The sequence below is a fragment of the Temnothorax nylanderi genome, unplaced genomic scaffold (genome assembly GCF_030848795.1).
Source record: "Temnothorax nylanderi isolate EJ_2023f unplaced genomic scaffold, tnyl_v1.0 TNYL_tig0489_pilon, whole genome shotgun sequence".
In the NCBI taxonomy this organism is placed as follows: Eukaryota; Metazoa; Arthropoda; class Insecta; order Hymenoptera; family Formicidae; genus Temnothorax; species Temnothorax nylanderi.
The window spans coordinates 81,984-100,360 of NW_027249551.1; the positions used below are offsets into that span (position 1 = coordinate 81,984).

Below are 18,377 nucleotides of genomic sequence, written 5' to 3' on the forward strand. Positions count from 1 at the left end.
TTATCGATCTTCGGGCGAGAATTATTGCTACTACGGGCTCGCGGTATTGCCGGTAGGAACTGTAGGGAGGGCAAGAGAAATGGATTTCTAAGCGCCGTGATAATTGACTCTGATGTGCACCACACCTGCCTCGCTGCAGGACTCGCTACCGCGAGTTCATTTTTTTTCTGTTTTTTTTTCGGTAACGTTCAGTAACAGATTAGTAACAATTGCGTCAATCGTAAATTCGATCAGGGATGACCCGAGATTAAAAATACTCGAGCAAAGATAGAAATTACTTCTGCTTCGCTCCTGATAGTCAACGCTGGTTTAAAATCGAGGACAATCAGTCCGGCGGAGCTCATTGAAATTCCTGGAGAGCTCGTCCGGCTCTCTCTCCGGTTTTCCCGGGAGAAATGACAAGCTCCAGCGGGATCCGTAATAATCCCGGTAATCTGGCGGATCGGGAGTGATTCCGCTAAAGAATTTCCCGTCCGTCGAAATTCGGACCGTTTCGCCGCGCGCGTACAATCGCTCTTTTATGAACGCACTTTGAGCGTCGAGCGTTTCTCGTATATACATACAGCACGCGCGATTGCGCGATATACGCTCGACGTTTACCGCGGCTCGCTCGTGTGATTTAGAGGGAAAACGTAAAATACGGGCGGTGGCTCACGTTCGACGTGACGGATTTTTCGAAAAGGGCAAGGAAAAGAAGAAATAAGACGCCCAGTTCGAACGAGATATATCCACGTTCTCTTCCCCTTTTCCGTCGTCCTTAATACCACATGTACTTTTTACTCGGCAGACATCCGCCAACATCCGCCAAAATATCGTTCCCGTCCGATTTTTTTTCTTTCTTTTTACGTTTCTATAAAACGTATAAGTAACTAATGAATTATAATAAGTGAAATAAGTGCGAGTAAATGAGGCTGCTAGTTATCTCGCGTCATTAAGCCATCGCATAGTACCCACCCTTGTTATGTACCTTTCAGCTTTATCATGACCGATAACGAGCCGGCGCGCGGCGCCCGCCGCGTCCTCGTTTAAAAAAACTTCGCTATGACGCAGAGGAGATTTTCCAATTTTAATTTACGGAGCATCCGAGGATCGCGGCTAACATTTCACTCGCTCCCGGAGTGAAATGTTATCCGTCGTCGACTCGTAATTTTACGCTGGGGAAAACGCTGTCGACGAAATACCACGGAGAAAATAAATCCGTAAGAAGATTCGCGATCGAGTTTGGATACTTCGAACGAAGCTCTCGGCGCTCACTGCGCCGGAACGTTTAACGCGAGTGGGGGATACGCGTGCATCTTCTTTCGAGCAGCGCGAAGAAAAAACAAGGTCGCCTTTGTGCGAGCGGAAGTCGGAATGAGGGAGGGTGGGTGCGACTTCCTTCGAAACCCTTGTCGATCTCTAGATACTGGACACGAGATGACACACGAAAACGAGCTGCAACAAATTACTGTGTTCCTCCGTAATTTCGCTCTATTTGCTTCTTCGTTTTCCCACAATATCGCGCGCTATTCCACACCTGTAAATATCGTAACGCCACCGCCTGGGATAATATCACCAGCTTCGGTGTATCTCCGGGGCGACTATTCAAACCTTTATCTCACGTAATATCGCATAAGCCCTTCGTGTTTTACGCTCGAAAACTTTGTGTGCGTTCTTCAACGCGATAAATATAACGTTATCGTAATGAAACCACGGTAATTACTTGCTCTCTTGAAATTTGAAGCGCGAACGACGGAGCCTCGCACGCTCGAGAGAGATAAATACATAAGCAATAATAATTTTCATATATTCCAAATGCTATTTTAATAAAACAATAAATTAATGCAATCACTGAAGTGCCACGTTATTTGCAAAATACACAATGCATAAGTAAATACAATGTTCTTTCAATAAATTAATTAATTAATTCGCATGTTATTATACGCGCTTTAATATATGTTATGTGATAAATTGATTATGCGAAATACATGTTTTATTTATTAGTATCACGTTTAAAAGAATATTCTACTCATTAATCAATATCCGATAATCGATACTCGTTTATCAATATCAGTAGCTTCCGTCAAACGCGGAAACCGATACTTCGAAAAGAGAGAGAGAGAGAAAAAAAACAGAAAAAGAGAAATAAAAAGAGAATTGCAATGAAAAACGCGCGCTAGTGAAATTCGACGCCCGCGTACAAATAAGCTGCAAGCTCGGGGCAGGTTGTACCTTTCCAATTTCAACATTCCACTGGCGTTCTCGAGTCTCATCTTCGAGTAAGCGAGTAAGCGGGAATTATCGAAAGCATCGTTATTTAGGAAATGGAGCGATTTCGAGGCCTCTGACTTCCGATTCTCGCGGCTCCTCCGCTCCGCGGGGCTCCCATTTGTCGAATATTCATTCTTCTTCCGCCAAGTTGTCGCGCCTGACAGCGCGGGACGAATATCCGCCTCCGTCGCGTTCCATTTTCCATTTAAGCCCGTAAATGGGACACGCTCGACCGCCAGTCGGGTTAATTAATCGTGACCAGGATGCGGGCGCTGCAGCGTGCGAAAAATATGTCCCACAACCCCTCCTCGCCTCTCGCCCATCGCGGTCGCGAAGTTTTTCCGGAGAGCGGAAATGGAGGAAGGGGAGGGGGAGAAAAAACACGTAACATTATTTTATCGCGGCACGGAGAAAAATAATCCGCGGCGATTCGCCCGGGCGGAAAGATATCGACGATAAGCATCGGTGCGGAAGTTACACGAGAACGGAAATATATTCGCCGCCTATGCGCGGTATCCGCGCTCCATTAATACAGCAATAATTTCGATTACCTCGTATACGCGCGGAAGAGGGAGGCGGGAAAAAAAATACGCGCGCTGAATACTGAAAATTTCCCGGCGAAATACCGCCGTGCGAATACCGCGTGCAACGCTATGCGGACGCTCGTCATGAAGAAAAATGCATCAATCACTCGGCGATACCGTGCTGGCTCTCGAAGAAGGTGGGCTCTCTCGATGCACCGTTCGTAACTTGAAGCGTGCGATAAATTTCCATACGCGACTCGCTCCGTAAAACGCCTAGGACGGCCGGCATTATCAAGAGGACACCGTTAGCGGTAAATGCCGCTGAAATGCCATTAGCCTCCTCGAAAGTTGCTGCAGGCTGTGGAAAGAATACGGTGGCACTATGCGACGAAAGTTTTCGGAGCAGAGGCCAGTAATTCCTCGCGGAATTAAACGGGCCACTTTTAAGAAGTTTCTTCGCTCATGTAATGTACATTCCGCAACGTATGCATTACGCAAGATGTACCAACTGGGTCGCGTTTCATACAATGCTACCGAGTCTCATTTTTAAATAATTGGCATTAAATAACTGACATTTTAAAATAATCATACAATTCGAGGAAAAAATATGTAACTGGATAAAACATAATTTTTAAACGAATAAATTCTTTTTACAATGTTCTTTTTGGCTGTTCGGCGAGGATCGAAATAAATTATTGCCGACGCATTCAACTGATCGGACAATGGATATTCCTCGCAGCATGTCGCTACGAACATGGGTTAACCGCGAGCACGATCAGAGACGTCTTCTCATAGATCGGACCTCCAATCTGACATGATATATTATGGCGAGCGCTAAAAGGAGCGAGAAGAGGATCCACGCCATGTAACTCATGGAGGATCGGGTGAGGTCAGTATGCCTCTAATGAGTCTTAATGAACGAGCGTGAGAGCTGGCTGCACGTCGATGTCTTTTCATTAATGTTAATTGTGCGGGAGATAAGAATATTGCCCGGAGGGTCTTTCCGCGGAAAGCGAAAAATCGTCCCGGTTAAATCGAAATTAACCGAGGCGGAGTCGCGCGAAGGCACGAAACGAACCGATTAATTCACCGAGCGGTTAAATTTTCATAAGTACCCCTCAGGATATGCTTTCTAGAGCAAACCTAAAAGGTCACAATGAGATTTCCTCACTGATGTATACAGCGGCGGGAAACTCTCGCTATCCCAAAAGGACTTGACAAGATAATCAATAAAGTCAATGTATAATGATTCAAGAAACGATTATGCTTGTGTGAAACAATAGATACACAGAGAAAAAGGGGCTTTTATCTTATCACGGAATTCAAGTGAGCGGTGAGGGAGCAGATCAGGGATCTCGTTCATAACGAACGGAGCGTAGGAGGAGAAAGGCTCGGCATTAGAGCGAATCGGCTGATGGCTTTGTAAAGAAGCTACATCGACGACGATGACGTCTCATGCGGGTATACGAGCCGATCAAATTACACGATATCGTTTCGGTTCGTGCACACGCATAAATGCAAACAGTTGATCGGTAATTTCTACATTAATTCCCAACAGTCTCTGAATTAATAAAACGGTAATCTCTGCGGTATTTCCGGCATTATCAACATATATAATATAAATTACAATAATTCTTTCGCAATTTTAAGCAAACCTGCCATCGCGCGCGTGTCAGGAGCGGAATTCGGGATTGGTTTTGCAGATTGGCAAACGCTTTGATCGACAGGAATGTCCGCGAATGTTTTACCGAACGATAAAAATCGATTATCGGGAGATCGCGCGGAACGGGAATAATGGATTTGCCACGGAAATACGTCAGTGGTTCTTTGTTCGCGGGGTACGCGGACTTCGCTATTGGCGCGCGCTAGAAAAGTTCGACGACGGGCGGACGAATTTCTTTCTTCGACCAAACAAAGAGTTCGATTTCATCGTTCGGACCAGAGCGAAAAAAGGAGCACACGTTCGCATCGGCAGCTCGGCAGCGGCCGCTCGAGCGGGTACAGCGTCATCGTCCCTCTTTCTTCGTCACAATTGACTTCCTCGAGATTTCTGGTCCCAATTCTTCCTCGTAGCTTTTTATTTTTTTTTTCCAAGGATATCTGGATACGCGAGGGATTCCGAAGGATCTTCGGAGACCGTAGATACACAACGCAGGTAAGCACAACTCCTCGCCGAGCAATCCAGTCAAAGTCGAGACGATAAAATGTCGCAAAGCCTGTTTAAACTTTCGAACGGCAGCAGAGAAGTGTGCCAGCAGTGGCCGCAACGATGCTTCCTACGATAACTTTGTCCAGTTTATGGAGTTCCACCAGATGGTTAGACGCGGGTGCGCTTGTGGAACGCACTCGCAGCAGCGGCGGGTCGGCGCGGGCGGAGGAGCGACACAATTTTCGGCTGCGATTAAAAATGTATACGCTCGGTCGTTGCAACTCCAGCGCGGAAAAACGATTCGTCTTTGTGCGCGCGCGGCGACGGCGACGGCGACGGTGTGCGCCACCGCTTATGGTAATATTTCGTGCATCGCGCGGCATGCATAATGCAGGCAGAACTCGAAATTTATGCCGCGAACGCGAGAGGAAACGGTCGTAATGTAAGACGGGCGACCGACTCTCTCGTGTGTCGCCTGCCCCTAAACGCCGGGAACGTCTGCAGCTATGCATCATCGATGAGGCATAAGGCATAAACGTAAGACGGCCCCTACGAAGTTCAGAAATGCCTTTTGACGGGACGGCCGTCCCAGGGAATAGCAACGAGATCGGCTCGCGCGCGCGCTCGCCACAGCTTCGAAAGCAATCTCGGACGAGCCTCGCTTCGACGGAGCGTTAATTCCGAGGCTTCGTTACGAGGCTGCGGAACTACGTTGTGCGGAAAGCCACGATAAATAATTCACGTTGACATTTTTATCACGGATAATTCGGCTGTAAATTGCGGGACAGACATCCCGCGCATGCACGCAGATGCATATATTTCCCTAATGGATATATGATGCTACCAAGTTTTAATAATTAAACAGCTATTAATACTAACGGGAATTCGCTGAAGCTAGTGGCGGGTCACTGTTAATCCCGTAATTTTCATATTCATCGCGTAATGCACGCAAAAATAAACACCAACGTTTCCGATGTATCTTTTCATCTTCCCTCCCCTTCTCCCCCCTCTCTCTCTCTCTCTCTCTCTCTCTCTCTCTTCTTTTTCCTTTGAGAAGTATACTCGCAAGCGATACACCAGAGAATTCGAATTAAATCAGCTGGCTCGAATTAATTCGATATAAAGAAGAAACTCGTTAACAGCGTCAACCATAACCGGCCTTTTCCCCTCGCGGCTCTCAATTTCTCCTCGAAGGGAAGGAAAAAGAAGAGGAGATGGCGATGGCGAAACTTGTGCGTGAACTCCCGACGCAAGAAGTTCCCTCCGATCCGCTTCGCGCGCTGCACGAGGAGAATATCTCATTCTCCTCCCGCAAGCACCGTGATTCGCCCCGAGCGACCCAACACTCCGACTCGCTCTTCTCCGACCCAGCTCTCACTTTCTGCCCTCCGTTCCGCGAAATTTCTCCGCTCCTCCCCTCCCCCCTCCCGTCCCGGATCCCTTCGTCTTCCCACGCGTTCGATCGCGCGAGATTCCACCGACGACGACGAAATTAGCCTCGGCAAAGCGCAAACGGGGAACATCTGCGCCCCAAAAAGCGCCCCGCCGTGCGGGGGGAACGGTCTATGGTTACATTTCCGTCTACCATTTATCGTTCCCCCTGTTTGAAAATAACACGCCGCATTTTCATCACAATCGCAAATACGAGATGACGAATAATCCGCGTTTAATTTAATCGAGAGATTAACGCAGTCAAAGTTCGTGATCGAAGAGACTGATGTTGTTTTGGTCAACAATCGAAACCGGAGCGCCGAGATTGTATCTCGTTACTTTCGGACGATGCGATAATCGCCCCTCCCCCCGCGATGACGAGGTTTAAATAATAAGAATTAAGTAATCACCGAGGCGGTTGATTCTCGGCGATTCGGTTCGCAATTCTCGCGCATTTACATATTTGAAGTGGAATATTGCAGTATCTTGGCGCTTCTACTCGCAGATCTCTAGCTTTCGGCTAAGCGGACCGCTAAGCGTCGCGTTGGGAGACTCTTTGTTGCTCGCGGCGAGAGCGGATCTGCCGAGTCCCTCCCCCCGGTCTCCCGTCCGAGCAACAGAACTTGGAGCGCGTCGGCGGAAACGAAAGTAAGAGCGACGCGCTCGCGTCGGGCAGGGACACGACGCCCCGACGCGACGCCTGATCTGTCACGTCTCGCGCAACGTGCAAGATCGACGAAACGCGCCGCCGGCCTCCGCTACTCCGCGATTTGGACCGCCGTCTACTCAAGTACTCAGTCTTTACCGTCGCCGTCGCGGAATCCGATCCGCCGGAGCGCAACCGGCTCTCTCACCTAACCTTAACGCGGCTCCGCCGCGCTGCCCCGCTCTCCTCGCCGCGGCCGCCTCGCTCGCTCACTCGCCCGGCGTGTATCACCGTCAGGTGTAATCGCACTTACCTCGTATCGGTGCGCAGGTGTTCCGCCAGGGACGGCGACGGCGATGACGACGGACGATGGCGGAGCACGACGAGTCCTTGCCGTGTAAAGACCGATAGCTTGTGCGAGACACCGGCGGCGACTCCCCCGCACTCCCTCCTACGTGTATATCCTCGTGCGGAAACGCACCGGAGTTGACGGGCAGGAGAAAAAAAAAAGGAACGCCGGGGCGAGACGGCGACGCTCCGGAGCGCGCGGTGACGACGACGCGTCGGCGCGCGGCGGGAGAAGGAGAGAGACGGAGAAGAAAACGTTATGTACCGCGCGGCACCACTGACGACGAGAAGAGAAAACGCAAGGGAACGACGACCGCGCGACGACGACGGCGGCGACGGCGGCACCGCGACGAAACCGCCTTAACCGCTGGGCGCGTACTGTACGGAACGAACGGACGACGGCAGTATGGCGCCCGGCGGCTTCCCTCCCTGCCCCGTCTCTCGCGCCCCTCCGCCGCATCCCCACTCCTCGCCCCACGCACACTCACTCGACTCACTCGCGACTATTGTCCTCTCCGTCTCGCTCCCACGTTGCCGCTCTCGCCGTCTCGCTCCGCTTCGCGGATTGCCACGCTGTACAGGGCTCTCTCTCTCTCTCGCTCTCTCTCTTTGCATCTCTCGCTGTTTGAAACTGAATACTAACGCACCTCTACTCTCCTTCTCTCTCGCGTCCGCACGGTCTCAGCTGTCGCTGATCCGTCGGTCTGTTTCCCTTCGACGAACGCACACACACACTCTCTTTCTCTTTCTCTCTCTCACGAGCGCGGACTCTGTCTCACCGACACCAACGTAGGTTCCTCTTCATCGCGCCCTTCGACCCGTCTCTCTTCAACTCGCGACGAACCGCGCGCTCGCGCAGAGAGAGAGAGTGCATCCTTCATCGTTCTCCTCTCTTCCCCATTGCCGATTCGTCTCGTTCTCGCCCCGCTGTCCTCACGCTATAGACTCCCTCGCTATCGATGACGGTATATACATATATATATCTCTCTCTCCCGTTTGCAATTCAGGTCCGGTCCCACCTCGGTCTCGATTAAGGGAGTAGCAGAAAATTCTCCGCGTGTGTGCGTGTATATGTGTACATACAATATATATATTTACAAATATATATATATTTTCCGTTGGCGCCGCCGGTGACTGGCCAATCGACACGCGGTCGGAGCACTGTCCCCTGCGAGGTCGCGCGACCAGATGTATGCTCTCCTTCGTTTTTTCCCTCCCGTGGACCGCGCCGGAAAACCGTGGGCGAGATTAATATTAGATCGATTGTCGTTAATAACATCTCCGGCGCTCTGTCACGACACGGCGCTATTTATCGCCGGCCGGGTGCAACAACCAGTCATCGCCGCACGATGTATCGTGGGATTTCGTCGGGGCGCATGTTGCGCGTAAATTTCCCCGTCTCTCTCTCTCTCTCTCTTTTTTTTTCAACAATTCGCCCGAGCACAAACCGACAAATCAATCAATTGATAAACATGCCCATTTCGACGAGTCGAGATAGAAACGCGCGACGCGATCCCTCGGAGACCAGCGAGACACGCCATCGCCGGAGTTAAACGCGGTTTTTTTCTCACATCGGATGTAATTAATTGCGGAGCGGCCGCGCGAAATAATGCCGCTAAATGAGCCGCGATGACTGACGCGTGACTCTTTCTTTCCCGCGTGTCTTCGTCGTTGCAATTTTATCAGAGGCGCATCGCCGCCTTTCAGTATTAATGCAATGGTGTTATTTATCGTCGTCGTCGCCGGCGACGGGTAACGTCGGTGTAACACCCGCTATCATACCGCAGCCCGACTCGTCCGCTTCTTGACGAGAGCGACTGTTTTTATTTCCTCCCTCTTGTCCACGCGCAAATACGTGCCCCGAGGGCGAGAGTGAGTGACGCAGTAGACGCTCACGCGAAAGAGCACCTCGTTTCGCGGAAAAGCGTGACGCGAGAGGAGATTAAAAAGTTATCGACTCCAAATATACACGAACTGTGTCACACAAAGCCGAAAGACGTTTTCGAGAAAGAAAAGTGTCCGCCTTCCGTCGCTCGATAAATTCGTACGCCGTTATTAAGTCCCGATGCCCTGGCAATTTAGCATCTCCGTTATAAATGCCACTTTAAGATAAACTTCAAAGAGCCTCTTAATCAGTTTATGAACTTTTCCAATAAGATCTTCAACCGCCGTCCCCACGCTCATTGTTCATCGAGCTTAACAACTTTTGCGTCGACGCCGGAAATTATTACTATAAATTTCCACCGGCTGACCTTTCGTTTGATAAAACGCGTTTTCGCTCTCTCTCTCACTCCCTTTCTCGACGGGACGCGCGCGCGAAAATGCAGCGACGAAACGAACGGGAAATGACATTAACGTTAAATTAACTGCCGCGAGCATCCGCGCATTTTATTTTCCGATACGTCACCGCGGCGCGGTGATAACAATCGGAGGTAAATGCGTGCCGTAAAACAGCAGTGATAATCCCAGTTTTGATTAATACAAATCAGCGAGACGCAGATACAATCTCTGACGATGGAATCTTCGGCGAGATTCCGGGCGGGATCATTTGGATAGAAAATAAATTATCGGGATCGCGTTTCATCCGTTAATCGCTCCGGCCACTCTCGATGTTCGACATTGTGCAACGCGCCGCAGACACGCGTTTCTAAATATAAGCTCGCCCCCTTCTGGCCCGGAGCGATTCCGCGCGAGCGGGCGATAAACGAGTTTCGATGGGTGCCATAGTCGCGAGAGGTGAGAGCTCGACGATAACGCGGCCCGGGCGCAATTAGTTTAACGCATTTTAAACGACATTGACGCGGAAATGTTAGCCTGCGTCGCCGCGCGACCGTCCGCTCCGTCACTACGAGCGCGTAAATATAGCCGAGGGCATGTGTACGATGATGCGCGTTCGCGCCGAGGCTCACGAATAAAGGGAACGGAGTCCCGGAAAGACATTCGCCCCGTCGCGGTCGGCCCTTCTTGCAACTTCGCGGAGATAAGTTTTTCGCGGCGCTTAATGCGACACTCGCGGGTCATAAAGTTCATATCGCGTGCCGAAAATACCGACGTCCTGACCGTTGACGACCGAGAGGTATGTTGCTCATGTGCTGCTTTTTAACATTTTTGTTGAGAGGAATGGAGGATAAAAAAGTCACGAAATGGTTTTTTTAGATTCTAAAAAGTATTTCGCGACTTTTTATTACTGTTCCTCTCAACATAAATACTAAAAAACAGCACATGAGCATACCCTGGAGCCACATAGTCCTCTTAGAATTTTGATCTCTTAGAATTTCGGAGACGTAACCGAGCACTGGCTGTATCAGCTGAGACGAAGAGGCGTGTTTGTTTTAATTAGCCAACGCGCCAGGCGAGCGCGTCCCGTTGATTATGTATATTGCGCCCCACTCGCTTTAACGAGTAACTTCATTATTGATAGATTAAACGTCGATCGCGGCTCAATCCTCAGTCGCGGGGCGATTAACTTCGGCCCCTTATCGATTTTCCACGGGGGGAGATGATGTATTCTTAATAAAGTGGCACGTAAAGTCACGCGCGTAATCTCACGCTCGATTTTCCTTACTCGATATCTCTCGCGGCGGTGCATTTTACGGAAGTTGCGTCGGAATATTGATTCCGGACGCGAGGGAGATATATCTCGCCGAATACCCCGTTGGATATTACGTTTAACATTACATTCTTGGAGGCTTTAATATTTGCCCGATATGATGTATAATTTATGAAATCAGACAATGAAAGCGCGCGCTCTCATGACAGTCGTCTTGATTGTCGCTATATTCTTCTTTTTCTTTTAATTTGTATAATAAGATGAAACGTAATATCGCCGGGAAAGGTAAAATCGCAGCGGGAAAGGGAATGACGAACGAGCGAAACAAGAGGCGTTTCACGGAGATTCTTTGACTCGCCACGGCCAGTCCCCTTTCATCTCCATGGATGCAGACTCGCAGTGATCCTCAACCTTGACAGGTCTGCCCTACTAATTACATGGAATCCACCCCGCTCGCTCCGCTCCGCACCGCTCCTGCCTTGCCTCTCCGTCCTTCGCTAAATATGCTCCTATTAGCCTTCAGGGCACGACGCGCTGCTCTTATTTGAACGCGAATCGCAACATGAATGCACAGCGCATATCAGAAACGAGTACCGCAACTGTGCCAGGATCCGCATCCGGTGATGGGGAGATCGATAATTCGAATACGAGGATTTCCGCGAATCGAACGAAGCGGGAAGGAGGACTCTTCCCGAGGACTAGGGAAATTGAAAACCCGTGCTCTCGTCCCAACCGCAATTGCATTACCGCATTTCGGACGAAGAAATGAACATCGGGTTTTTCCACGTAACGGTAACCGTAAACGCGCTCATCGGATACGACGCGTGCTCCCCGGAAGATACCCCCTTTATGCGGGGGTAATCGTGCTCCGCCATCCGCGAAAATTACTTGCGGTTAGTAACATCCCCGCATACGTGCCGTAATGGGGATGCGCATTCGGCATCGTAAGCGATGATCACCCACGGAGAGCGTTAAGCTCCGCAGCCGTTTGCGGACTTTAACGCGTTTCTCATTCCGCTTCAGCTTCTCTCTCTCACGAAAGCGCGGAACGCGGCGCAAAAAGGTTCGGAAAGAAAAAAGGAAAAACGGAATTTCAATCAATCGCCGAATACGCTCTGCTTGAACTTTAGCCCAACGCCCGGATCAGCTATCGGTTCACCGTTCCGATCTGATGCATATGTATACATAACGTACGTGCGCGTGCAGCAACGCGCGCGTCGAAAGTATCGACGAGTCCGCCGCGATGCCGCGAATTTCCATCGAGTCGCTCGGCGACGTTCCGGCGATATGGGATTTTGCATTTTTCTGCATTCGCAAATCGACTTCTCTTCGATCGCCGCGGGCGCCGTTTATTTATTCTTTCACATCCCGAGTCTCGACCTCGACGGCGCGATAATAAAGCGAGAGTCGCGTTAACGAGTCGATTAATTATTGCGTCATCACGTGCGAATTGGCGAGTGTCGCGGATGAAGCACGGTATCGTAGTATCGGATTTGTTCCGCGGATCGCAAACGAGGCTCACGGGCGCTAGGTCGCGTGTGTCAATATTCAGACGAGTATGCAAACAGCCCGGCAGCAGATAACGAAGCCATGCGAACACGGGTGTAGATTCCGGCCTCGCGGGCTGATGTATGACGTATCTCTACGTTCCTCATATATGCACGTTAGATCGTGACGGATACGCAATGTCAATGAATGGCACGACACGTTTTTCATTTGCATTACTGCATTAGCAGTCGCTCTAACAATAAGAGACTCGGGACTCTTTCATGCTGTTTAATTCATAAAAAGTAGAAATACCTAGAATTATTGGTGCTCCTTTGTTACAGCCAGCGCCATATGTACGGTCGATTGTCACTAGTATGATATTTACGTACAGCTTCTGTTTCGTTAGCACACCGGAGACGTGGCTGTTCAATTTCGTCTGGTTTCCTGATCCAATCCTTGATCGAATCCCGCCCACAGTAAACGACATTTCGTTCTCGTTCATACAGAGGAAACGTCGTTGCGGGAACGAGGCGAAAACGAGGGATAAATTAAGGAAAATGCGCCGGCGAGATGGGAATGATAATGAAAAGTGGACACGGTCCCGGTAATTGAGGCGATTTTTTAATCTCACGGAGGATGTTTCACTATAGCTGTATCTTTATGCAAAATAATTGAAAATAACGAAACCGGGTTTAATCATTTTTCACCTAATCCTTCCTTTCAAGTTCCAGATATCATACTAATTCGCGATCATGGAGTTCTCTTGTAATAATGATGTAACCATTCCAGTGGGGCCGCGTTATCTATGCGACCAGGCGCATGATAATAACGCAGCGACTGTTCTCGATAATCATTATTTCCGACAGTACGCGCTTAAGTCTCGGAGAACGTGGAGTACCACAGCGGCAATTTTGATGCTACCGAAGGTAGGCGGGGGAGAGCAGGCCGCCGATTATCAGGAAAGGGTAGAAACTAGCGCTGGAGAAGGAGATTCAATGTAACAAGACCGTCTCGTTACGCGTTGACTGTTACGGGAGAAGGAGCACTCGTCTACGTTTGAGTGCTTCGTTCTCCAGATGAGAGAGAAAAAGAAAGGGTGAGAGGGTGAACAAGGGTGCTTATTCTACGAAGGACGTTACGATGAGAGAACACGAAGAACACAAAACCGCTTGGCAAAAGTCATCAAAAAGCACCGGTAAATTTTAATAAAATAGTAGAACGGCGGGGAAATGTAGGGAAAATCTTCTACCGTGATCCTTGACCCTCGCTCAACCATCGCATGCCTTCGCTTTTATCTGACACATCGCGAAACGCACATTTAGTATGTAAATCCTCACAGTGTTACTTGGCGTCGGCACGAAAGCAATTTTGCGGTAGCACTCTGATTCCTCACCGTCTTTCGAGAATTTTTAACGCCTCGTTAAAATGGATCTCTACTAGCGTACGTGTCTTCGATTCTCTAAATCGAACAGTGAATAAATCTCTAAGACTGGCGAATATTTTGCTACGTCCTGTGTAAAAAATTGCGCTACGATCGTTTCGGGTTATCTGGTCATCGTTTGAAAATACGTGAGCGTTTACCTTCGCAAGCGTTTACGCCAAAGTCATCCTAATGGGGCTCTCGAGAAGGACCACGTCCTATCGCTGTCCGAAATTCGGAAACCAAACAACGGGCTGATTCCTCGGCGAGTAGCACGCACACGTAAAACGGGGGAACGTGCGGGATCCGCGTCTCGGATGACTAATCCTGGCCCGAGGCCAGTAAGTACGCGTAAGTAAACCCACGTATAGAGACACGCGTCACCTCGTGTGCGTGCGTGCATGCACGCGAATGTATTCACCGAGAGCCAGAGCGGCAAAGTTTCGAGCCCCGCTCTGCTCGGGGCTTACGCGGCTCTCCTCGAGTTATTTATACCGGAATATGGTCGGGGAACACACCCGTCTCGGGAAGCACACCGGGGACACGACTCCAGCCGCGAACAACGATTTAATTGCGTTTTGAATTCGATCCGACACGTTGCCCGGGCGTATCAAGTACGTGCGAAATAACGCAGGATAGAGCTGATCGTACGATGCGTTTCCCTGATCGATAAAGCCGAAAGGCCTTCCTTCACAGGTTCTAGAATATTTATGGTTATCAATTATAGCTGAGAACATGAATACCAGGTAAATCAAGTTTCACGATATTTTTCGTAGAATATACCGTTTGGAAGCCTTCACACGCGTTACTTTCGAAATAAACGAGTCATATCCGAGAGCGTTCTATCACGTTGGCGTGCACTAAATTCATAAATAGCAGTCTCGCCGACGCGATCGCATACAGTTTACACATTCAAATACCACGCCTGGCGATACCATAACACGACCGCCGAAATATTTCTGTCTTATACCTTGGCACACTTACGTCCCTAAGTAAGAACAGTTGAATCGAATAATTGTGCGCCTCCGTCCCCGTATAAATCTCATCATTCCCCTCTCTTTTCTCTCGCGAAGTGAATCTCTCAGATGAAATAATTTGAATTCTCGTACAAGTTGCAGTTTAATGTCAGATTACCTCGACCGTTAGGTTAATATGATTTCCGGCGAAATTCCGCGCGATTCAGCGGCGACGCTCGCGCGCGAGTAGCTCGCAGATTTTATCGCGCCGGCCGGCCGGGCGGAGCGTCCGCAGACTCCGTCAACAAGCGACATCGCGAGAGAGGGACAACGGCAAAACGCGGGCGACTTTGAGAATGGAACAGACGTGCCGCGCGAAATGGGAATTAACGAGCGTGCGATTAACCGGGTTAATGGACGTAGACACGCGATACTTCTACGACGACGCTTCCAAGGAGACGGGTTGTTGACCGGGGCTGACTGACACTCGACTCCTCTCATCTGGGGCACCCACGACACCCCCCCTCCCTCCCTCCTCCCGCCGCCTCCTGCCTCCCTCATCAAAGTTGCACCATCTCTCGACGATCGGCACGCCGATCTTATTTCGCGTGATGTAAGAAACGTGGAATGAGTGCCGATGGCAACCAACGAAACTCGCTCGTGAGATGCCACTTCGTTATTCCTAGCAAGAAAACTCGGGGCAGAGAGAGAGCCGGGATTTCATTCTGATATGGGAATTTTTTGTGACCGAAATCACTGTATTTATTTTCTCGTTTATATCAGCGCGAAAATTTCATGGTATTATATTGGCGTTGATAGGACAGGATATATCGACGTAAAAAGTCGCTAATGATCGTGTCGGCTACAAGTAAAGGATATTACATTCGGCGGTTCGAACAGCGGCCTTTAATGGAGAATGGTGATGTCGTAACAATAAAAATTGGCACGTAAACTCCGGTTACGATGGCGTTCGCCGACGAGACCCGGCGACAATTTCGATAAAATTACCATCGTCACTGATATCGGCTTAACATCGCGAAATATAAACCTTAATTGCGCGATGCGATTTACACGCGTGCCATTATCGCTGCATCGGTCGTTGGCGAGGATTTTACTAGCGGTTTTTTTACCGGGAACGCGGCCAAACCGTTCTCGGCGCGAAGTACCTAAACTGGCGGAAAAGCCCTGTTTTTCGAGATTTTACATATATATGTCCGATATTTTTTAAGCGATAACGTAAATCAGTCCCGCCCTTCCGGCTACGCCTTGTATAATATTTTACGACCCTTGCCTTGCCGCACATTAAAATAGACCCGCCGCCGTTAGACCATTGTTGGTCGGCGGCGAAAAAATGGCGAAAACTATAAAAGTAGAAACGTAAAAATGGGAAATAGGACGGAACGGGCGATAACGAAAGTGCTGTTCGCGCCGGAGTCGTAATATCGTACATTCGAATAGGCCTGCATGCATCCGTTTATGAGTGAAGTTCTTCGCGAGCGGCGAAGTTCCTTGACCGAGTTGTTCGCCGCGGAACATTTCCATTAGAGGAAAGCGGACGTGCTTTCCGCACACGCATCAGGCACTTTCCGCAGGGCGGAAAAAGGTGCGCCATATACGGGGTGTAGCTCGAGTTCCAAATAGAGGCAAACGTATATACCGAGCGATGCTCCCGTTCCAAGTTTAAATTAAAAGCCCGGCGCGGCGTTTCAGCCTCCGTTTTGTTCGTGTGGGCGAACCGTGCAATCGCGCTGCAAGCCAACCGGTTAGCGCAGCACGATTCACTTATTAATTACGATTATTACGGCCGAAAAAGGCGCGCCCCGCGATACCCCGTATTGCACGTGCAATTAAGACAGGCTGTGGTGCCTCTCTGGCTCTCTCTCGATCGCACGCCGCACGGCGCCAAGCGCGCGCCCGGAAAAAAGGAAGACAGAACGGCGTCAAGGAACAATGTACAGCACACACCATTGTTCTCGTAATGGCTGAGGGGGCGAGAGGAGGGCCGATTCAGGATGTCAACGTCATTACGGATGCACGGATCCCGACGCGCAGCATTAACCCACTTTTGTTTAATCACAAAGGCAATCTCGGCGATCGGGCCCGGGTTCAACGTCTCGCTGCGCATTCGGCGCCATTGCGCGCTTAATTGCACATCGCGCTTTTATTCCGGTCGACGACGACGACGACGAGTCGCTCGACCCCTCGGCCCGTCCTGTCGATCCTCGATGACTGCTGTTGCAGGCGCGCAATATCATTTCACGTTACACGTCGCGTAAAATGAGACAATTTTAAAAAAAAAACAAGCAGAGACGCGATTAGAGAAATGAGATTGATAACGCGGAATGGAGTATCCTAATCCCCGGTCTCTCTCCCCGTTTCAAATTGTTTGTTACTGGAGCCGCACACGGACGCATCGCAATCTCTTTGTGACACTGGTACACTGGTATACCCGCGCTCGGAACGAGGAGCACTCGACATTGCACGTGAAACGCGAGAGACGCGCGCGTAACTTCAGAGACTGTCGAACTAACCGCGTTCTCGCCACAATTTGCATGCTAACTCGCCGGCACGGATAGTTTGTCGCCGTCTCTCTGCGCGACAACTACCAATTTCTATGCCGATTGTTTCCTTATACCAATCCCAGTCTCCGCGCTGGAACTCTCAACTACTCGTCGTTCAAGCCGGGCCTTCCGGTGATTCGACCGAGCGGCGAATCATGAATAAGGATCGCAACTACGGCGATTTCTCTTCGGGATCACGCGAGAATCATTTCCGACTCGAAAACGCTGCCGAAATTACTTATTGACGATATAAAGCTCGAAAGCTTTCTTTTGATCTCGCGACTCTCAAATGGGATTCCTCTCTCGTGCTAGAAATCCTTTTCCCGGATTTCTACGAAGGGAAATGAGGTTCGTGCACGTGTAAAGAAAGTCCATATAGGACCGAGAGGCAGCGTGAGTCACGCAGCCCTCCTATTTTCAAGTGCGTTTACGAAATCAATTGCGTGTGTCGACACATCCGGTCTTTAACCGCGGCTCTGCGGTAGACTTAAATACCGATGCCTCACCTCTGACCACGTGTTATCCTCCGATGACCACACGACGATTGTCGAACGAAAATACTTCGTCATCTCTTTACTACGAAAATAAAGAGTGTCCTTGGTTTAAAAACTTTGCGCAAAATAAAGTCCGACGAGTGAATGATGACATCGTATCCTTCTTCCTGACTTGACAGAAAAATTAGAAGCTCTTACGCGCGATTACAAATGAAGGAAATTAATCAGAGATATTCGTGTCGTATCACTAAAATTTATTGCGCGCTGTTACACGAGTCGCAGTATAAATATTATGGTTTCCCGCAGGGCAGGTGCCGTGAAATCGTTTCCGGCCGCCAGGTAAGATAACACCTGCGCCCCCAAACTGCAGCAACGGGACAAATATTTGATTCTCGCATTTGCATCTCAATGCGCGCATCTCTGATAGTCGAGGCGTCGATGGGACGACAGCAACTATAAGCGCCGAGGGGCAGAAACAACTGGGTCACGCTTTCCATTTTGATTTAAGGGTAGGTATTTGCATGGCCGAAAGAGACAATCGCGCGCATACACACCGATGG

The 18,377-nt window shown here is 49.7% G+C and overlaps 1 protein-coding gene across 3 annotated transcripts in view; it reads right to left on the reverse strand.

The window, feature by feature from the left end:
- LOC139783319 (uncharacterized) overlaps positions 1 to 18,377 on the reverse strand; it is a 59,073-nt gene that overhangs the window by 26,469 nt on the left and 14,227 nt on the right. For 2 of the 3 annotated variants that reach the window (XM_071722479.1, XM_071722477.1), the window contains exon 1: positions 7,314 to 7,737. The exons of the other annotated variant lie outside the window; for it this stretch is intronic. The gene's annotated coding sequence lies outside the window, so the exon portion shown is untranslated. Of the gene's footprint in view, positions 1 to 7,313; positions 7,738 to 18,377 lie in introns of those variants that run through there. 3 annotated transcript variants of the gene reach the window in all.